The following is a 22,643-nucleotide window of genomic DNA, read 5'->3' on the forward strand; positions in this document are numbered from 1 at the left end:
GTGCAGACGCGTGCCGGCGACGTGCGGACAGGTGGCGTGCGGAGCGGGCGCTTCTATTTCTGACTCACCAAATTGCACCTCGCTGTAGAAAAATATTCAACAACGCTTCCTTTCAAATAAAGTATATATGTGTATACCAGTGCGTATTAGAGAAAAATAAATACAGTGATTTGCTATCTTACACGGCCGTCGTACCTGAGTAGAACCGTTAAGATAAAAGTTTACTGTAACGGAAAAACCTATTTCTCACAAAATCTATGAATAAATAAATCATAATAAGATTACGAAAAAAATAATTAAAAATACTGGGACCGTCAAAGTTTGTAGCATTACTCATTTAAACAAAATACCGTGTTACCCCTCACCAGGGTGGTCTATTTATATTATTTAATTCTAAATTATATGTATTTTGTAAATCATTACAAATAGTTACGTTTGCAAAAGAAATAAAAAACTCATTCCGATACCGGGAATCGAACCCGAGCCTCCTGGGTGAGAGCCAGGTATCCTAGCCACTAGACCATATCGGAGGTACACCAGAAATTGAAATTTATTTCTATACTGACATATTAACTATAAGTAGAACAAGTGTAAAGTAAAAAAGTGTTGTTAATAAAATAGACTTTTTTATTTTTATTTTTATTTTATTCATATTTTCTTATTTATGAATAGCAAATATATATTTATATATATTCAAATATAATCTACTAAACTGTACAAGTAACTCACATTTGTTTAATATTATTTAATTCGGTTCTATTCGGAGGGTCAAAGTGGAACATCATATGATATCGACGAAGGTGCATTTAATAGTCTGTTGATTGATGTTTATTAGAAGGGGATTTAATTTGATCTAACTCTACACAACAATCAATACGTATGGCTCTTATTTCTATAGATATAGAGTTATCTTTGGCATATTTATTAAAGACAGATCGGAATATCTAAATATAAACTTTGTATTACAACTGTGCGTCTGTTCTCATGAGAATCACTATGACGTAATTCCATTTGACGTGTAAAAGTGATTGAAGTTCAAATTAATATTGTAAAGAAGCTTTAAGTGCAACATTATTAGTTTTTTTTTAAAGCGCTTTTACCTTGCTTTTTTGCCTAGAAACGTATATTATGAGGAAAATATAACATGTAGTATACTTATATTATAAGGATTACATTATTTACAAATAAACGTAACCTAACGCCGAGGTTAATCGGAGCAGATATACAAGTCAAATTTTAACGTGTAATATATTTATTAACATAGGTTATATTTCCACGCATAATATTGTATTAATTGTAGACAGCTTAATTTCCATTTATATATAAATATATTTCCAATATATTTTTAGTTTACTCGTAAAAAATAGCTTCACACTGCATCCCGAATATAGCCCCCTGCTATATGCAGAGAGAACGTAGTGTTAATATTCTATGTTCTCTACTTTCCTTCCAATTTACGTGTAGAGTGGCGAACTTCAATGCTGCGTTTTGTTTGTCTGATAGTACCAGAGAGACAAAATGAAAATAATTATTTTCAAGTAAAAATCGAATCCACAACTGTAGCTTTTACAGTCAGGATTAACGCCTTTGTAGTTTATTTACACTAAATTAAAATGAAATTTTCTCATGACTTTCATTTCCATCCCCACAATGAGAGACCCCCTGCTGTTGTAATTGTAATACAAATAAAAGACATGACGAAGACAGTTCAATTTAGCGTTAAATATAGCTTTAGGACACTGCGAGGTGATGGATGATCAATTTTAGACTAAAAACTAAAATATGCAGGAATATTTTTTTAAAGGCAATAGTTTATGGGTGTGATTCCCAGTGGGGGAAAATAAATTAAAAAAAAATTGTAGCTTCACGCTGTAAAATAACTACAACCTAATAAAGTCTTTAATTTTTTTTCAGAAAATAAAACTAAGAAAAAGCCCTTCGATAATCATTATACTTATAGTGGTGTTCCTGCATTGCAACGCCCAGCGTTGAGTTCCGCACTCTACTCACAATGTCTCGGGAGGAACGGAGTGTCTCAACACTAGGTTCCCTCTGGCTACTATTATATACGGCAATGCGTTTAGGTAGTTGTATTATAGTATATTTTAAAGGTTTCATTGAACGACTTCAATGAACTATGCGACGGGCGGAAGCTTAGAAATAATAATCCTAATCTAAATAATAATGACAGTCTTTAAATTTTTAATTTGACGATAATTTCATCAATTTAATAGTAAAATATCCTAAAGTAATATTCTATTTATTCCTTTATTTGCAACATAATTTATCGTAGATGTAACATTAGGGCGCGTCCACACCCCGCTGCGTTAATGAGCTTGCGAACAGCAAATAGATATTACACGATTACGCGGCACGTGTTAACCGCCCTTAGAGCACGTGGCCAAGGTGTATTTTGTTAAAAATAATAATAAAAATTAATAATGCTAAAGACAAACTAAGGGTCAAGATGTTGTGATATGTTGATGAGAAATATTGCATAGGTATATTTGTTTTTACCAATATTTTTAACGTATTTAAGGTCCATAATTTGGAAACACGTATAAAAACACAAAACGTATAAAAATTATAACGTAGCGGGATTGGTGTCGTTTGGAAACCGTCCAACCCCCCTTGGACACTTTAAATACGTTAAAAATATTGAATAAATAGCACTGGCTCTTGCCAAACTTTGGGAAGTGGAAATTGTAAAAACCTCCGTACAGAGATGTTAACAACATACATATGTAGTAACAACCGTAAAAGAAGGGGTTTGCTACTTTGCACAACCAAAGCAACATTAACACATAATGTTACAGATATTATTCCATTCAATATTGATACTCGACGATCACGGTTAGAATGGAATCTCCTATTTTATTGATACATCATAAAAATAACCAAACTGAAAACGCTAAATATTATTGAAATCCAAAGGATCTAACTCAACAACTTATCTTATTGTTGTAAGTAAAAAGTATTTTTTTCTTGCAATAAACGAAATAGAGCATAAAGTATCGAAAAGTTTGGGCGAAGACCTCCCACACTCGATTGTCTGTCCGTCTGTACATCGTATAGGTATAGTATATAGGAATAAAGAAGAATATGATACTTGTGTACCGGAAGCGGCGCACGGTAGCGGCGTCTCATTAGCGTACATACGTTAAGATGCCTTGTGAACTGTGCTGACTGTACAGCGTGTTTCAAATTGTTTATTTCCTAAAAACACGTAAAGAAATAACTCTACGCTCTACTTTCAGTACTAAACAATAGTTAATAGTATGGCTGGACTAATTAGACTATACGTTATAAATCACATTTGTGAAATATTTTATGCAACAGAGGCTTTAAATATATTGTAACTGTTTAAACATAATTTCAATTTCAGTTTATCAAAAAAAAAGTGACCATCCACGAAATTTACTGTATTTTGAAGTATCTACTATATTGTTAAGCATTCTATAGAATTATAGAATCCTTAATATTGGAGAAAAAAACAACAAAAAATAGCAAATAAATCAACCTGTATATATGTAAATGAGTCGCGCACGCCGCAGTGTGTTCACACCGCCGCCGCCGCCGCCGCTGGAAACTTTGTTCCCAGTCTATAGGTATCGAACTATCGATGTTTTTCTTTAAAAATTAAATGAAAAAATATGAACCTTTTAAGCGCAGTAGAAATTATAAGACTACTTTGGTAAAGGCGTGCGTTACCGCACAGATTCATTTAAGCAGGAGTCAGCTTTTCATAAAGAAACAATATTGAAAACTTCAGTTCAGCTTAGTTCAGTTCCCGCTTGCTTGTTTATCTCACGCTGGACCTTGGAAAGTAGATAGAGTGAATCTAATTTTATGACACACCATTATCCGCTGTCAGAGGGGGCGCATACGGGTTATTTTTCCTTAAATGTATAATTAATTATTATTAATTTCCTTTCTTGGCTCTGGTAATGAAGGAAAGCTAAAAGAAAGTAGAGAACAAAGTGTGTTAAAAACATCCCCCCCCCCCCCCCCCCCTCCCTACCCTGCTATTCTATATTACATGGGAGTTACAAAATAAATTATTTTCTCTTCACCGAGAAACCTTGAGTTTCTTTAGAAACTTAGCATCTACAACTGATATATGGAAACCAATCAAGTATACCAAAAGTTAGTACAATTTAGAGAAATGAAAACAAATACAACCACAACAATATTAAAGAAGTGATACAATTAATTGGCAGAGAGAGGGCGAGGAGTTGCGAGGCGGCAGGAGGGTGTGACCCTCGCGGTGTAAAGCCGACGCGTGATTTAATATTAATGATGTTTTAACCTTAGTGATTTATTTCATTTGGTACAAGTTATAGACTTGCGCGATTGCTGTTATCGCAGCAAGCACTTTGTTTTTATTATTATATAAACACGTAGCTCACGCTGTATCCCGGCGAGGTAGCCAGAGAGAACGGAGCGCCACACGCTGCGGTCTTTGCATAAAACATGTTATATTGTTATACACATAATGTTACATACTTTAAAAGCAAAGAAATTATTTAATTGGAGTGGCTCGTTTTTATTAATTTCTGCAACTACATAAACAGTTGTTTTAGCTTTCACATACAGACGACCAAACTGACTATTATTATATATAATTATTATTTAGTGTGTTACATTTCCGCCGCCTCCACTAACCTGCTGCCCGCGTCGCCGCCCGCGTCGCCGGTAGCGGCAGGCCGGTCTTGTTTATTGCTAATAAGCTCGTAAGCCATCCGATATATAGTGCGGGGACGCGCGGGACAGCGAGGTGGTGACTTTCTTATTTTTATACGTTTGTTTAATTTAACGGTTACACGCTGTGACATAGAGAAATGTTAATTTTATCTAAATTCTTGTAGCTCAAAATGAATTTTGATATTTACGTTTACGTATGTTTCCTAGATATCTTAGATTCCGAAATTTTTAGAAATATTCTGAAGTAGTTAACATCTCTACACAATATTATAGTAAAAGCTAAAAAATAAATAATAACCAAGCTAGTTACACTGCCACTACACTAACCAATAGTAAAGGAACAACTATAAACTTAAAAAAAAATGGTTCACTCTGATTAGAAGGAACTTAGAGTGTTAAGACACTCTGTTCTCCACGCACTGCATAATTATCAAGATATTAAGAGTAGCAGAACTTAGCGCCTCTCTTCTCTTGCTATCAGAGTGTAGAATTGAAAATAAATACTTCTCTCGGTTAGGCAATTGAACCCATAACCATAATGTTTAGTCGGGCACTGTGCCGCTGCGCCATAACGGTCTAACACCGACCGTTACAAATAGCCTATTATAACAGAGTTTTCTTTCACAAAATCATTTGCAAGTGGTGTCGAAAGGCCGTAGTTGGGAAACACGCACAGAGTCGTGCGGCGCCTGTTAGCGCCCGCGCCGATAACACACACAGCAAATAAAAAGCTATTTACAAGTAGAAACCGGAGCAACGGTCCACACAGACGGCCCACACAGACGTATGGATTACATATATAAAATCTATACATATTTATTAAGCGGAAAGTGTCGAACGCAGTGCCTTAACACCAGGTTCCCAGGTTCCAGGTGCTTACTCTGCTATATGTTAAATAAGTATTTCATTTCCTCGAGCGGGAATCGGACCCAAAGTCTGTCGCGTTTACATTTGCGCTTGTGTCTCTGCGCCACGGTTGTCCTCGAATATACTAATTCAAATTCAAAATTAAAAATATTCTTTATTCAAGTAGACTATATAAGCACTTTTGAATCGTCGAATGAACATATGAACAAAAAACTACCGCCGGTTCGGAAGGCAGTTCTGCTGAGAAGAGCCGGCAAGAAACTCAACAGTTGCTCTTTTCAAAATCAATGGTACAATCTATTACATTAGTTGGCAGCTATCCTGCATTACATTCAATAGACATTAATTCCATACATGTTTGTCCTCTAAGTATTCTTGAACAGTGTAATAAGCTTTACTTGTTAGAATGTTTAATACAAATATTTTAAATTTTGGAAGTGGCAAATCTAGAATACACTGCGGAATTTTATTATATACACGTATGCTCAGACCCATAAAAGATTTATTAACTTTTTGGAGGCGAAAAGTTGGCGTCACAAACTTATCTTTATTTCTCGTTCTATATATATATCCATACCTATATTATAAATTCGAAAGTAACTCTGTCTGTCTGTCTGTCTGCCTGTCTGTCTGTCTTTTACGCAATCAGGGCCAAACCGCAAATTTAATTATGATAAAATACTCATATAGAGATATTTGAGGGTCTCGGGATGAACATAGGATACTTTTTTTTCTCATATTTGTAATATTTTCAATAATATCAATATATTAAAATACTTATTAATTTGACATGCAATTAATTCCGCCATGTTAATAACAACCGTCGTTGCTAAGCAACCATTTGCAAAGATTGTTGTTAGAAAACGTCACCCGAAATGAGCTTGCTTAATGCATCTCTCTATTGAAAACTGAAAATAATTTCATAAATATATTTAATAAATATTCGTATAGTTCAAGCGGGCGTAGCCGCGTTCGGGTCCACTAGTATATATATATATATATATATATAAACTATCCAGTTAAACGGTTTTGACTTGACGGGACAGTGTGTGTGGACTATACGAACCATAGTTGTAGGATTTATTTCCACACTGAATAATATTTAGGTATATTAAAATCTTTGTTGCCTGATTAAAGATATATACCATTTACTATAACACCTAAGCCGGACGACCAGCAACACGTCAAAATAGTATGCAATACCGCAGAAGACCAGTCGCGGCTGTCACCATATAAGCTATCTATCGTAGGCACATCTTCACTAACGCGTGAATATAAAGAGGCATATAACTTTATGATCCACATGATTTATTAACTTACAAATTTTCAAATGAAATTTACATATTTACATTCTAAATATCAAATGAATTTTTGGGCCTTTTGTCTCTATATCCCTGACAATACGATAAATACCTATAATAAAAATTTAAAAAAGAACTTTTCCTGTCCCCACGGAAAGTCCCACCAAAATCTTCTCAGCCTTAATTGAATGTCGCTAGACTGAGTAGACAGTGACACAATTATCAATTATCACTATGGAATGACATTTTATCACCTGTCCGTTTGTTTGTTTTGTATTTGTTTCTATTAGCTGTTGACATAAGCGGTGCGCTACCAAATACAGTGGGTGGTATGGAAAGACTGGAGTATTCAGAAGAGCTTTTTAATGAAGAATAAGATATACATTGTCGTAGGAGTGGGAGGCACCGGGTGCTGGTGCGCTGGTGCTGGAGGGCGTGCTCGCCCTAAAATAATCTGGTGTCATCAGAATTACTAACAACAAAAAAAAAATCATTTCTTTAGTTTGTGACGCTAAATCAGTTATTAATTATCGTCATTGTGACGAAGTTGGGTAGTGTGTGACGGTACAGACGGTACCGGCAATAGTTATCAGAGATCGATATCTAAGATTAATCCGTATTATATTTAAATTTTGTTTTCTTTTTCCGGAACGCGCATTGTGTCCAATTCGGAGTGATCAGTGGAGAGTAGAGTGTCCCAACAATATCTATTTTTGTCTAACCTGCTACGAGGAAAAACGTGTGAAGATGAAAAGAACCCAAATATATACTTACATATATTTTCTGTTTAGATAACATATTTACTTATATAATTTTCTCTACTTAACAAATACAACGTCAAATTCACAACGTCTATCTAACACCATTTCCTCATTTCACTAGAGAACCCTAATAAACAGAAAATGATGGCTATTTTACAGTTTTCTAAATGCATTAATGAGTTTTCCGTGTTCTCTCAGACAAAGACAAATGAAGCGCTATCTCTTGGGAGACTACGACGGGGAGTTCTACCTACCGGCTACCAGGCAGTAGGGACTGTTAGTTGTAGGTAGGTATATAGACTATTGATATGTGTAGATTGGTTGAGATACCCTAATTATACTTATAAATACAGTATATATCAAGGTATATGTAGGAATGGCAACTGGAATGATTTGATGTGTTTCTTGATTATTTCTCCTATTCAGAAAAAAGTATGTGGAACATAGTAAAAGAACTTTATCATAACCAGAGTCCCTATGTGTGTAGTGTAATATATTTCATTGTGGTCGTCTGTTATAGAATAAGGAGAAGTGATGGTGGAGACTTGATTTCTTTACTAATATAATATTACAAATTTACTAAAATATTACTACAACTAATTTAACTTTATTCAATAAAAAAGTGGAAATTTGTGGGAAAATATATTTAGTATAATTATATATATTTATTTACGTGTTTCACACAATGAATGAAAGAATGAAGAATCAATTATGGGAGAATAAAATTGATGGAATATCGACTGACAACGCCATCTAGTGAGTTATGTAAAAAATACATTTATCCATATTACATAATAGATGGCGCAAAAATATCTTATGATTTAACTAGCGCCATCTATATATTTGGTAACGAACTTTTATTTTCACGTTCTTTGGCTAGATGACGCTATAATGTAAATAATTATGCAAAAGTTACATTATGAGATTTATATTCGATAAAAAGATTTAAAATGTCATTTATTTAATAATATAATATATTTCAATATTCTGTTTGTCTGTCAACATATTCACTGAATTCAGTGTTATATTAAAAACAATTGTGTATATTTATCTTTTTTATTACCGGTCAATTTCCTTCGTGTGTTTTCCATACAACGTGACATTGGCGAAATGAATTGTGCTCAACTGGCACGCTCGAAACGCCATATATCAAGAATTCAAATTATATTAAAAACGAGAAACAAAAACGCCTAGTTGTTATGGCCTCCAACAAGTGCCTAAATAAATAATTTATGGGTCTGAGTATATGTATCTATAAAATTAATAGTATTCTGTAATGTATTTCAAATTTGCCACTCCAGGGATTCAGAGTAAATGTAAAATAACTTTAATTATTACACAATTCAAGAATTTTTGAGGGATTTATGTTTAATTAAAATCATTTGAATTTCATTCAGAATAGCTACCATTGTATTATTGTATTAAAGTAATTAAATTGTAAGCTCAATATTGAAAAGAGCAACAGTTGGTTGTCTCGCCGGCTCTTGTCGGCAGGACTGCCTTCCGAGCCGGTAGTATAGCGCCATGTTCATTGGATTCAACAAAGAATGTTTTCATTTTTTAAAGAACTTTACCTAGTACTAAATTATAGATAAACTAGCGACCCTCTTGTGGCTTCGCCCGCTTTTACTACTGGATTATTCATATAATATATGTTTGCAAAGCACTTAAGATAATGTGAAAATTAATTAAACCCTAATGCAACCCGCATTTTCGTAGTTTCAATAAGGATTTTCCAATTGTTTTACACAGCAAGGATTTTTTAGTAACTTGGTACCGTAATTTTAAATCTGTGCTACTAATCTTTTCAAGTACTTATTAAAATATATTTAAATGACTATTTTTAGATAGTTAAATGACTATTTTTAAACGGAAGAAATTATAAACAAAAACCTACCTACTAATAACTACTACAAAAAATATGAAACCAAATATATCGCGCTGTAATAATACATTTAACTCCAATTATCCAATACGTGCAAACGCATCTAAATCTTCGTTGCTATAAAGGCAGGCGGGTTTTTTTTTCGAGCTTGTAGTTAATGCTGAAGAGGGTATTCTGTCCCTGATGGCAAGCACTACGTGGCTGCCTGTGAGGAAAATTAAATAGAATGCATCGGCCGGCAATCGAACCCGCCCACGTGGCATGCGAGCATTCTACCACTAAACCACCGATGCGTGTAAGGCAGGCGGGCGCGGCGGACGCATGGCGAGTGGCGAGCCGTTTCGCAGCAAGGATTTTTTGATATTGTAACAACTTCTAAAGTACTTATTTTATTAAAATGAAAAACAGCAAAAGACAGTGTTGATCTACATTAAATAGCCAACGTAACTAATATACTTATGTATATGCTGAGAGTAAGGGATAAGTGAAACTTGAGTAACATACAGCTGATGTGTCAACGGCGGGATGTGTTAACAATTAAATGCGTTTTTCTGTAAAACTATTCGCAATTTCGAAATAGTGTAAAAAGCTAATTTTATCTTCGTTTAACGTAGAAATTTAATATAGTATTTTAAAGGAAAAGGATTAATATCATTATGGAAAAATATCCCTCACAATAAAAAATATATTGAAATTATTATTTTTAGACAGAAAAATGATCACTACACGTTATTATTAAAAGATAGGAATATGCTCTCGCGGCCTTTTTTGTAGATCTCATTAAGAGGAACAATACTCCTGTACTTTTTTTATGTAGTACTTACCAGTAGAGCAGCGCATGCGCGAAAGTGTCTCAACGGGTAGGACTTTATACACATTTATCGTATTTATGTTAATTTACATAAGAATGTACAAATAATAAACTATATATAAACCTTCTACGAAAAACACTCGACTTAATGGTGAAGACCGCATCAAAATCCGTTGGGTGGTTTAGAAGAAGAAGAGTTAGAAACAACAGACAGACACGAAAAGCGACTTTGTTTTATAAGATATAGGATAGGATAGGATAGGATATATATAGATTATATACTTTAAAAATAATCTTACTTTTTGGTAGAATGTAAGTCTCAAATTATTTTATATTGTTTTTAATCAAATAAGATACCTTTATACAAAATATACAAAAGGAAAATTTTATTGAAAAAAATTAACAAAAAGCCAACGGCACGCGGTGTTCCCAGGCGGTCACCCATCCAAGTACTGACCGCGCCCGACGTTGCTTAACTTCGGTGATCGGACGAGAACCGGTGTGTTCAACGTGGTATGGACGTTGGCGTCCGTTAGTTCGAAATTGTTGAATAATTTCAAAGCGTATTAAAATAATAAAATACATTATTTTATACTTGATACTTCTAAATTATTATCAGCTTAAAGCGAACACTAGGTTCCCTCTGCCTTCTCTGCTATGCACAGAAAGAAGTGTCATACATTTTATTCCATATTTAGTAATTACATAAGTATATAACATCTTTTATTTACGATAAATAAATTTTTAATATCATAAAGCCAAAGAGTTTATTTGGTCAAACACGCTACTATATCGAACTGCATAATGCATTTATCAAGGAACACATTACTCGTTTCGAAGGTGATAAAAATATATATAAAATATTCTAAGCTATTCTGCTTACATTCTAATACTCATACAAAAAAAATCTCCCTATACAATACAGTATAACATTGCGACACTCCTGACATTTACATTTAGAGCAGTAGGCTCTAGTACCCAGTGTCAGTGGCGGACTAAGGGGGGGGCGGCGGGGGCGGTCCGCCCCGGGCCTCGGGTCCTGGGGGGCCTCCAAATGGTGCAAATTCCCTTGATCAAATCTTAAATAAGCCTTTGAAAAAACGCATAGTATCTACTTAAGAGGAAGTTTGAGGTTGGAGGGGGCCTCAAATAAACAAAAAGGTACAAGGATTAGTGCAGCCTGTACCGGTAGTTTACATTATATTAATTAAAATTACTTTTATCTTTCTAATGTAAATAATTTAGTTTGAATATGGATCCAATTTCGTAGTTTTGTACTTCAAGTTCCTAGGGCCTCCAGACCGACGTCATTTTATAAAAGTTTGTGTACTCACTAGCCTGAAAGTGGGGCCCTTCCAGAAGTAGCGCAAAATAAAGGTACATCTCTGCTCTGTCTGGGAGGATGATTGAGCCATCAGATCGGTTTGGGTGCTTATAAGGGGTCTTAAAATAGTCCATAAATAATATATGTAAAATTATAGCGTACTTTTTCAAAGTGGTTTTGGAAGTCAAATGGCAGTTGCTCCATTTAAAAAGCGCCATCCGCCTCTAATATGGAACGCAACAACATGTCAAGTACGAACATTGCTTAAAACGCTAGTACCCAGACAGAAACTCCGCTTTGCAACGTGGAATATTGGCTCTCTAACCGGACGATGCAGAGAACTCGCAGATGTACTTATAAAACTTCGGGTCCACTGTGCTTTCCTCCAGGAAGCTTGCTGGAAGGGCAATAAGTCCCGCAATAACGGACAGGTTTGCCAGCTTATATACACCGGGTCACCCTCAGGTGTGGCTGTAGTTCTTTATGAAAAGCTTCAGAACTGGCTTCTTGAAGCTGATGGTCTCTGCAATAGCTTGATGCGTATAAGGGTGCTGATTGAAGGCGTAACTACAAACTAAAATAGTGCCTATGCGCCGCAGGCCGGCTGTAGCGTATCCAAAAAAGAGTCATTCTGAAAGCAGAATGAAGAGGTTCTACTTGCTATACCGTCTACCGAAATGGTTGTTTGTTGTTGGGGAAGACTTGAACGGTCACGTCAGTAAGGCTGCTGAGCCGTATGAACGTGTTCACGGGGGTTTTAAATACGGACTTCGTAATACAGAGGGAGAAAATATTCTGAGAACCTATATTGCGTCTGATCTGGCCGTCGCGAATACGTTCTTCCAAAAGAACTCTCAGCACCTTATTAGGTACGTATAAATTGAGTCCCACTCAACTCAAATTGACTACTTATTGACCAGACGGTGTCATATGGGAAGAGTAACTAACTGTAAAGTAATTCCAGGCGAAAGCCTGACGGCCCAACATCGTCTTCGAGAAACGTAAGCCTCGGATCAAGTGGTGGTAGCCGAATGGACCGATGCAGACTGACTTCCTAGCAGAGGAGACGGCTGATATACAAGAGCATACCTGTTATTTTATACGGTAGAGAATGCTGGCCACTAAATGACACTATCTCGGCACATTCAGGAGCTTCACGTCACGGAAATGAAGAAGCTATAGATGGTGGATGTACGGCGTAACACGGTATGACCGCAATCGTAACACATTCATTCGAGATAGTCTTGGAGTCCGTGACGTAGCGGATAAACTCCAAGAGCATCGCCTGAGACGGTTTGGCCACGTTACGCGGATGTAAGTGCCATGCTATCTCAGCCCCTGGAGTGAGACCTATCGAACGCCGAAGGAAGCGCTGGTTGAATGTTGTGATGCAGGACATGAGAGCCAATGGACCCACCACCGAGGCACTTAAGACCGTGCAGAATGGAGTAGGTTGAGTAGGAAGGCACACCCTGGAAATAGTCGGGATTAATGCCAAGAAGAAGTAGAAGAAGTATACGTATTTTGTACCAATATTAAACAATCTTTAGGACGTCTGGCAAGAGTGAAGCCAACGTAAAGGGCTTGGTTATTTTTTCTCAAAAACATTTAAATACGAGCGTCGTTACTTTAACGTAGGTGAGCGTGTACCTTAAATTGGCGCTATCTTTAAGGGCCTCACTTTCAAGTTAGTAAGTACGCATACACTCTTACCTTCTTATTAGACTATAAATCTTCAAAATTTCGGCTTTACTAAAATGACGTAGGTCTGGGGGTCCTGGGATCTCAGTCTATTTTATTTTATACACGGAACTATTATTACTATAGCGTGTGAACTAGCTCATGATGATTACTATCTATATTGGAACTGAGCTTATGATGGAAGCTTCAGATGACGCTCTGGCTGTAGTACTACATAACGTGGTAGAAATTTTTAGGTTTATGAGATTTTACATCTAGAGTAGATGATCTGCCTCCACTTGTACCTATCTATCAAATGTAGTAATATCAGTGCTCGTACCATTCTTATTTTGGTTTTGGTATTCGGATACAAATTCCTCTTTTCTTCCATACGTTATTTAGATGGATCATAGTTTCTTTTGTTATCCCAATTCGTCTTTTTATCTCGAAGACACGAGGATTTTTTTTGCTAAATTCTACTACATGTACTTTTGATATTTAGTATTTTATTTTTCTATGTTTATGCAAGTCTAACTCACGCATTAATTACAAGATGTAAACTAAGTAAGTATACACACTAATTTGTACATGAAAAAAAAAATGTGATATATAAATTTTTTTTACACTGGGGTGTTGGGGGGCCTCATTCAACTACACCGCCCCGGGCCTCCGACGGGGTTAGTCCGCCACTGCCCAGTGTCAAGGCAAGTGAGACGAGATGTAAGACATTACGTGAGATAAATAGTAATGGCTATTTGTTTCGTATCACTCTTTAAATGTTATTATAATTAGAATCGCTCACTTCAATATTTCTTTCATTTTTATGGTTCCATACCTCAAAAGGAGCAAGATCATTTTGTTGGCCGTCTGTCTGTCTATCAAGGAGGTTTATCTCGAGATCGCGTGGAGGCATCAAGCTGAAATTCATATAAAATATTCGGGACTACAGACGGAAAGTAGCAGTACTAGGTAGTAGGACCGCTGTGAGACTACAAACGCGACTGTTGTTATTTTCATAGTTTTTTAAAAGACCATCTTCGGCGTTGAGTTCCACCACACAACATGCAGTGTCTCAAATTACATAATACATAATACAAGTGACTCGAAACATAATTCAAAGCAACTGTCCAAAACGACATTCTTTCATACCATTGTGACCACCGCTCACACAAACACACAAACGGGCTACTTCTAACTTCCAAGTTGCGTAACGCTTCACAGAGATTCGGCATTTCACTTTTATTTTTAGTGCCCATTGAAGTAGGCTCGTCGGAGGCGTATGTGGCTTCTTGTTAAATCTTAACGTCTTATGTTTATGTGTGTGTGTGTGAACATATTTTATGAAATGCTTCACGTTTTCTTACACACACATACTTTTTTTACATATAGGACCTAGAGATGATGACGGATATTCAATTTTTTTATTTATATTTATACCAAACTCTTCCATTACAGTGGCTGACAAACAAGGAACAGGCAAATCTACTGTACTTATTTTATCCCGCACATAGGAAGATGGAAATATAGTGTTAAGACACTTGCGTTCCTCACTACAGGTAGGCACTGTACCTACTTAGCAAGTTGAAATTTGATATGTAGGTTAGAAAGTATGGCGAGCATTAAGAAAGGATTTCTCGTTCCTACGGGAACAAAAAAAGTAGTTATGTTTTACAGTCCTCGCAAACGAGGACTTGGGCTACGACTCGTGACTATAAGAAATACTGCTTCCAATGTCCGAACTCGTGCCGATGTAATATGATATCAGACTTTTACTTCAAATCGTATTTTTCTCTCTTGAGGTCGTCGTGGTTCAGCAGCAACTCCTACTCAGATGATACCTCGCTCTGGTCTAGTTCCTTATCAGTCCCATGCAAGTGACTGATACAGTGGGAAATTCATAAAAAAATAATTTTCTATATTCTTTACCCGCCAACGTAATACATATTTTAGTCTTCCGCAAAATCGTAACTTTGATTACAACATTCTAATTATACCCATAAAAATACACTCTCTTTTTATACCAATAAATATCTCACACAGGTACACATGTTAAAGCGTAACGATATTTAATTAACAGGCATAACACATTACATATATATAATATGTACAAGCCACCGCCCGCAGTTTCGTCTGTTATAGGTAAAATTTTAACAAAAAAAACTTAAAAAGAAAAAGGACTATATGTACTTAAAGACGTAAAATGTAACATCCAGTTTTTTTGTACCCCTACAAATTTCGAGATTGAGAAATTTCGAAATTTCTAGAGAGACAAGGGAGAATCCCTTCACTCCCTAGCTTACCTAAATGTTTGTACGTTGTCTGTCGGTCACTCAGCAACGCAAGAGTATTGTATTATATAGATATGCCTGCTCTTAGTTGTGACGTAAGACATTCCTTTGAGGAGTGAGGCAGAAGCAGGTGGCGAAGTGGCTTTCTTTGCCGGCGGCTATCTGACTATAGGTACATACCATAACGTAAAGTGCGTGTACTTTTATTTCGGCTAGCGTGAATTCATTTTTTTTATGAATTGAAATATGAATTTTGATAAAGTAAAATCTATTTATGATAGCCATTATGTATTAAACCTATACAAGTCTCCCACAACGGTATAAGAATAATTATGTAGGCAATATACCTATGTATAGCATAAAAAAAGATAACGTAAAGTTAATAAAATTTAATTGAATTTTTAAATAACATTTAATTGAAAAATTTGTGAAGTTTCGTGCGGGCACATCAAGTTTAAATGCAACAGAGAAAATGAAAGATTTAATATTTTCATTATTTGCGTTGGGTTCCGCCACTGCGGAATTCGGTAGAAGCTTCTGGCGGCTTCTGCTTCCAAAATTCGGCAAAAAGTGGTAAACGCAAGTGTCTCAAGGAAAACGGAGTAAAATAATTTCATTTTCATAAGCGAAACCAACTGCACCAAATGTCAGTGAGATTATACGTTCTTTTAGCTTACGCTGTATCTCGCGTCCAGCCTGTACCCTACAGAAAAGTACCTGTAAAGACACCCCAATCTTCACGCATCACGCATCGACCAGTTTTCTTGAAGTTGACATAGAATTAGACAGATCGGAACATTCTATCTCATACCTACATTCTTGGAAGAAAGTAAAATCAGTTACGAAATGCTTTCTCCAAACGCGACGGAATTAGGCACTAATAACCAATATATTATGCTAATGTGCTAACGAACCCAACAAACACGTCTCAGGAAATATTGTAAAATCATAGTTTTGTAGAATATTCTATCAAGTTAGCGACTTTCACAGACTACTACTACTACTAGATATTAAGTACCTATACTCGTATATATTTGTTTTTCACGTTCTGCCCTGGACATTGAAGGGCAGGCAGGCATCGCCCAATGTTCAACATAGTGTGTTGAGTGGTAGAACTCAACTTCGGGCTTTGTCCTCCAGCGGGGAGATATGATAATAACTCGATCCCCCGAGTGGGAATCGAACGCAGAATTATCACGTTGATTGAAATAATGAAGTATAGTTATAATGATAGTAAAAAAAGTCCAACTTGAACTTACGTATTAAGAAAGCTTCTTAATTTTTTTAGTATTTTGTAATATTAAATTAATTTTTAAGGAATTTTAAATTTTAAAGCTACTTTTTATAATAGTTTATTATATATTTTAAAATATATAATTTCAATTTCTTGTCTTTTTTAGATATTCTTTTAGGTTTACAGTCTCATGACTGTAAACGCAACGGTCGTGGGCTCGATTTCTCGCCCTAGTACAAAAGCAACGCCCTGCGCTAACCTACATCAGGCTACCCTGCTATATGCGGGATACAGCGTAAATTTAAAAGAAACAATGAATAATAATATATATAAAATATACGATTAATATATTATACATACAGTCCACAGTGTTTGTTACGTAAGGTGGGCGCGGAAGAAAGCCGGACGCGCGATGCGTTGCCTACTTTGAGGAAGGAGTACTGGTCAGATGAAAATAAATACACATTAATTTATTTATTACTTCTTTTTGATTTCAATATAGTATATGTTTTCATTCTTTATTAGGTACCTGTTTTAAATAACTATACAAATCGTAGTTTTATTTTTGTATAAAAAATAAATATGTTTCTTTCGTAAGTGTTATTGATTGTCAACTCCATTTATCAATTCTCGGAGTGATAATATTTATCATCACTCTCTCTATATATATATTTGTTTTTCATTTCCATGCTTTATGGCAAGAAGCGGTAGTTAATTTATTTAAATTAAGTATATATTTCGTTCACAACTATACCCAAGTGTATCTTAAAAGGACAAGTCTCGTGGCAGCCACGAGCTGTCAACCCGCCATGCTACATTTCACCGGATGGTAAAAATAGATACTTTACTAAAAATACTGTTGAGCACTTGGAGTTAAATTACTCTAAATTATAGTACAATCGTTTTTAAACCACTAAATGAGGTGTTGAGTTCCGCCAGTCAATATGCAAATCATCATCACCACATTAGCCCTCAACACCCACTTGACACAAGAGAGACGGCACCTTAGAAAAGGAGACTGTCAGGTAAAGTCAACTAATTTATTTGAGAACGATACATCACAAAAAAAGGTTAATTCAATATGCACCTATATCCCGCAGGAAAGGAAGTGGAAACATTGGTATATTATAAAAAAAAGGTATCTTCTTGGGAATATTAACGTCTAAGAGACAGAGACAGGGTCGGGCTGCGTTACTAAAAATGGAAATAATAAGCTGTTGAGAGAAAATTTAACTTTAACTACGAGGTACGATTTGTGTAATTTTTTCTACCGAGAACCCTACAGCTTTTTGGACTTCTCGCTGTATCCTTAAATATAGCACGGTAGGCAGAGGGAACCTGGTGTAAAGATACTCTATTCTCTCATTCCCACGCTCTGCCTAATTTTCGAAATTTTGCGTGTTTAATTTTCGCGATAGAGCGATGATATGAAAATAATTTATTCCCTCGAGTGAAAATGTAACCTACAACTGTCATATTAACAACCGGACACTACACCACATCGACGTCGTCTCTACTATAATAAAAATAATTATTAACTATAAAGTATGTATACGTCGGGGATGCTGTCATTGAGCTCTTGCTTGGCCGCACGCCAGCTTGCATCACCTGAAGTTCAATGTCAACGATGCATAAATATAAACACGAGTACCAAATACACTATAACTAGAATAAGCGCAGCGTTAAGTTTCGCTACTTAAAAAGCAATATTTCAAAATCAAGCAAAAATCAGAAAACAAAGTGTGTGTTTCCTGCCTACCCTGGTGTATGAGAATATGCGTCCTCCTAACCCCATTAAATGTTATTACAATTGTCTTATTTTTCAACATGTATTATAGTTTTACTGCATTTCAAAAAATATAATTAATCTAAATTAGTTGATAATTTTGCAACACATAATAATATAGTATCACATACATATGTGTGTAATTTTTTAACATCACTTTAAGCAATAATTGCTCAAAATAATCGATTAATGGTAGTGTTAAATCAGCTCATCCTGGAAGCGAACGATTATTTATTTGGAAACTGCATTTGTTAATAAATTATGAATGAAATGAATTCTTTTTTTAATTTAATTAATAATTACTAAACTCAATCTCACATTAATGTTTAAATCACCGAAAGACAATAAAAGATAAGCTTGTTTAATTTTTTTAGAATGTGTTTATTTCTTTTGTATCTCCATTTTGTTAAGATATTGTGGAATTGTTAAGAAGGTAGGCAAAATTATATTTAAGTGGTAGAGGTGCTTGTTACATATAACATACATAAATGTTATAAAAACTGATTATTTATAAAACTAAACAAAAGAAAATATATTTCAAATTCAACAACATAATATATTACATTTATAAACTGTCATCATAACTTTTTCTACTTTGGGTACGTTACTTCTAGTCCTTTGACACACCGCTCCACGTAAAGCCCACCTTCGAGACTCGAGACGTTATAAATGGCGGAACTCAACACTTTGGCTTGCTACCAGAGAGAGGAATGAAAATATCTCATTCCCTATGAGGAAATTGATTCCATAATTGCTTTATATAATTGTTTGCTGTGCCATTGCAAAATGGCGGCATCTTTTAATAGGAATTTTAAAATATAAATATCTCATACTAATCAAGAATTACTTCAAAGTATAAATATTTGAGGCCCCTAGGCCCTCGTGGCGCCGTGGTAACGGCACAAGAGTGCCTACTCTGCTGTATATAAAATACAGCGTGAGACTGATTTATGAAATATTTGCTTATGAATCATAATTATAATAAAAATAATAAATACTCGTAAAACATACACATACAGAGAAATGTTCAATATTAAGTAACATACAAGACATACTGCATAACTCGCCGAGTCCGGCGCTGTGGCCTGCGGTGGTGGTAACGTGGAACCACTCGCCGCGGACTCTTACAGTGTTGCTTCGACCGTTTTAAACATCACTTGTATTGAAGAAATTTATTTTTTTTGAAAATAAAACATATATTAAGTGATGATGAACCATTTTTGGTTTGAAAATGTGATTCAGTCAACTGAATTTTGATCTTGAATTAGTTTTTTTTAAGGATTTTTTTATTCGTTTGATATTTGACTTTTTGACAAAGTGATTCTGTGGATTTTAGTGGAGAAGTGATTACTTTCAAGGTATGTATTTTTTATTATTTTTTAAATTTAAGAATAAGCTTTTTTTTACTTTTTAAGTTTATTTAAATTAATGTTGAATATTGGAGATTTTTTTCGATTCTTCTTTGTTTTGTGTAAGAGTCAGAGTGTGAATCTTGAAATAAATAGGAGTTAAGCTCACACACCACTCATTTAAAATGTTCATATCTAATAAGAATCAAACAACCTAAGTAGTAAGTAAAAAAAATAGGTACCTAAAACATTTTGATAATTAGAATAAAAATAAAGTTACTGATTAACCTACTTACTTTCTATTTGAAAGTGTTTTTAAATAATAATTAAGAAAATTTCTTTAATAAAAAGTACCAATGCGCTCTACTAATTACCCATATTTCACATGTTAATAAGAAACAAAAATGCAGAATGCACGCGTCCGGAAGGCATTGCTAACACGACAGCGCTTTTACCTATAATTTATTACTCGGATTCAAATCGGCATTAATAACTTCAAAAAAATCATGTTTTATTCATGAAACAAGGCGCGGAGTTAAGTTCCGCCACTCTACACACAATGTCTACTGTATTCGCCGGAAAGTAAGGAGTGGAGTATCTTACAATGCGGGATACAGCGTGAAACTTGAAAAAAAAACACTCACTAAATCATCGATTCCAATTTCGTATTTAGTATACCTATACTTATATTGAGTATTAAGTAGAGATGTTAAAGTTTGATTGTGTTTATACATATACGAGTACGTTGCGGTTTGAGACCATCGTAGTACAGTTACGTAGCTGGCTGTGGGCTTAGGCTCGACCATCACTTGGAGTCATTTCCGTTTTCTGCCATTAGTAAAACAAAGCCGTTAAATTCCGCCACTTAAATAAAACATCACTCTGTTCTCCACATTTTTTCTGAGCGGGAGAAGCAGCAGAAAAAATTTTACATCATACAATCGTTCTGTGGAGAGTATAGGGAGTATTTTCCGAAATTCCTGAATTCCAGAACCTTTGTTTGGTGTGAAATTTTCAAAGTAACAGAATGGAAATCATGCATCCATTTTATTTTTTCTCTCTGGTAACAAGACAAAGTGAAACGTTGAGTTCCTGCACATATCACTGAATGTCTCGACAAGTGGTGAAGTAATAACGTGACACCAGGCTCCCGCTCCCGCTCCCCCTCCCGCTCCCGCTCCCGCTGCACTCACTTTATGCAACATTTTATAAATTGATAATAATCAATTAACACACAAAATATATTTAAAACGGAACTCCAATACGTACAATACATGTACGAGAATACATGCTCGTACATGCCTTAAACCGATACGTTATTGTATAATATAGGGTAATTATTATTACGTTACGTTCACACGTACCGGTGATCACGGGATGTAGGGTGTTTAAATAACATATTTAAAACTATTTTATATAATTATACATATATATAAGGTCTATATATATAAATCTATGATTGCTGTCCGTACGTGGAAGATTTATGAGAAAATCTATTATTATGGACATGTATCAACATAGCAGATCCTAAAACAATTTTTTTTTTTAATATTTTTGCCTGTGTGTTTGCTTAACTGTTTACTTTTGTACTTGTTATCGATCACGATTATCTACATTTACGCGAAAACGGCTTAACCGATTTAAATACAATTTTCACTATTGTATTTTCGAAAATTTCCCTTAACATTTAGTGTTTGTTTATTTCATTCGGTTAATGAATAAAACATTTATATCAATATAAAGTATTCTGTTCGACAAAACTGCTACAAAATAATTGTTTTATTAAACTAACTGAAATTTTAATGTTCAATGTAGGTATACATAGGTATCGTCTCTTATTAATAATGGTATCAGAACACGAAAGTAAATAAATCATTGTGTAGTTCAAGCGGGCAAAGCCGCGAGCGGGTCGCTAGTTATAAACGAAACTCTTTGAATCTCGAAACCCTTCGAAAACTTTAGACTGATAGACATAGCACAGACGAAACTACGCAGTGCAGAACTCTAAAATTTGGCATAAATTCCATGAGGAGTTTACGGGGGCTCTGCTAGATATTCACGCGAACGAAGTTATAGACGGCCACTAGTATAGTAAAATTATATGGATATTAAAATAACGCATTTTATTATTACATAATAAAAGCCATACTTCATATTAAAAAAGTCTCGATTGACACCTAATTAAAATAAATATTTAACAGTTTTTTTATTTCACACATCGAATAGGTATATCAATGTATGAAAGTAATTATGTAAGTCGAACGAAATATTTAGTATTCTACTCATTAATAAGATAATTTATATCTTATTAATAGTTACGTAAAATATATTTTTTATTATTTTTAAGTAAGAGTAGTTCATATGTTATGTAATAAATATATATTTTTGTTTAATATATCTTACGAAGGATACGCGTTGCAGGTTTCATTCCCATTAGGGAGAATTATATTATTTAAACAAATCACGGCGTTCAGTTCCGCCGCTCAACACAACAATATTGCAAACATGGATGAAGAATGATGTGCCTTGAACAAGTGCAAAAGTGTGAAATAAAAATACTTTAATTCTATAATAAAGAGTATACTACCTATATTGACTTAAAATTGAAAGTTACCTAATCTGCATGAATCGATGTGAAGATTCTCATCAAAGT

General features: G+C 34.9%; 1 protein-coding gene and 2 non-coding genes across 3 annotated transcripts in view; 1 reads left to right on the forward strand and 2 right to left on the reverse strand.

Moving 5' to 3' along the window:
• Positions 1-458: 458 nt before the first annotated feature.
• TRNAE-CUC (transfer RNA glutamic acid (anticodon CUC)) lies at positions 459-530 on the reverse strand. Its single transcript has one exon. It is a non-coding gene; the product is annotated as a tRNA-Glu (tRNA).
• A 10,207-nt stretch (positions 531-10,737) lies between these two features.
• Positions 10,738-10,856, reverse strand: LOC146535019 (5S ribosomal RNA). The gene has a single exon (XR_014878383.1). It is a non-coding gene; the product is annotated as a 5S ribosomal RNA (ribosomal RNA).
• Positions 10,857-19,811: 8,955 nt separating this feature from the next.
• LOC146535020 (uncharacterized) overlaps positions 19,812-22,643 on the forward strand; it is a 32,037-nt gene continuing 29,205 nt past the window's right edge. The window contains exon 1 of the mRNA XM_085190992.1: positions 19,812-19,999. The gene's annotated coding sequence lies outside the window, so the exon portion shown is untranslated. The remainder of the gene's footprint in view (positions 20,000-22,643) is intronic.

Source organism: Heliconius melpomene, chromosome 10 (assembly GCF_056956725.1).
Source record: "Heliconius melpomene rosina isolate 202511_hmr_F chromosome 10, ASM5695672v1, whole genome shotgun sequence".
Taxonomy (NCBI): domain Eukaryota; kingdom Metazoa; phylum Arthropoda; class Insecta; order Lepidoptera; family Nymphalidae; genus Heliconius; species Heliconius melpomene.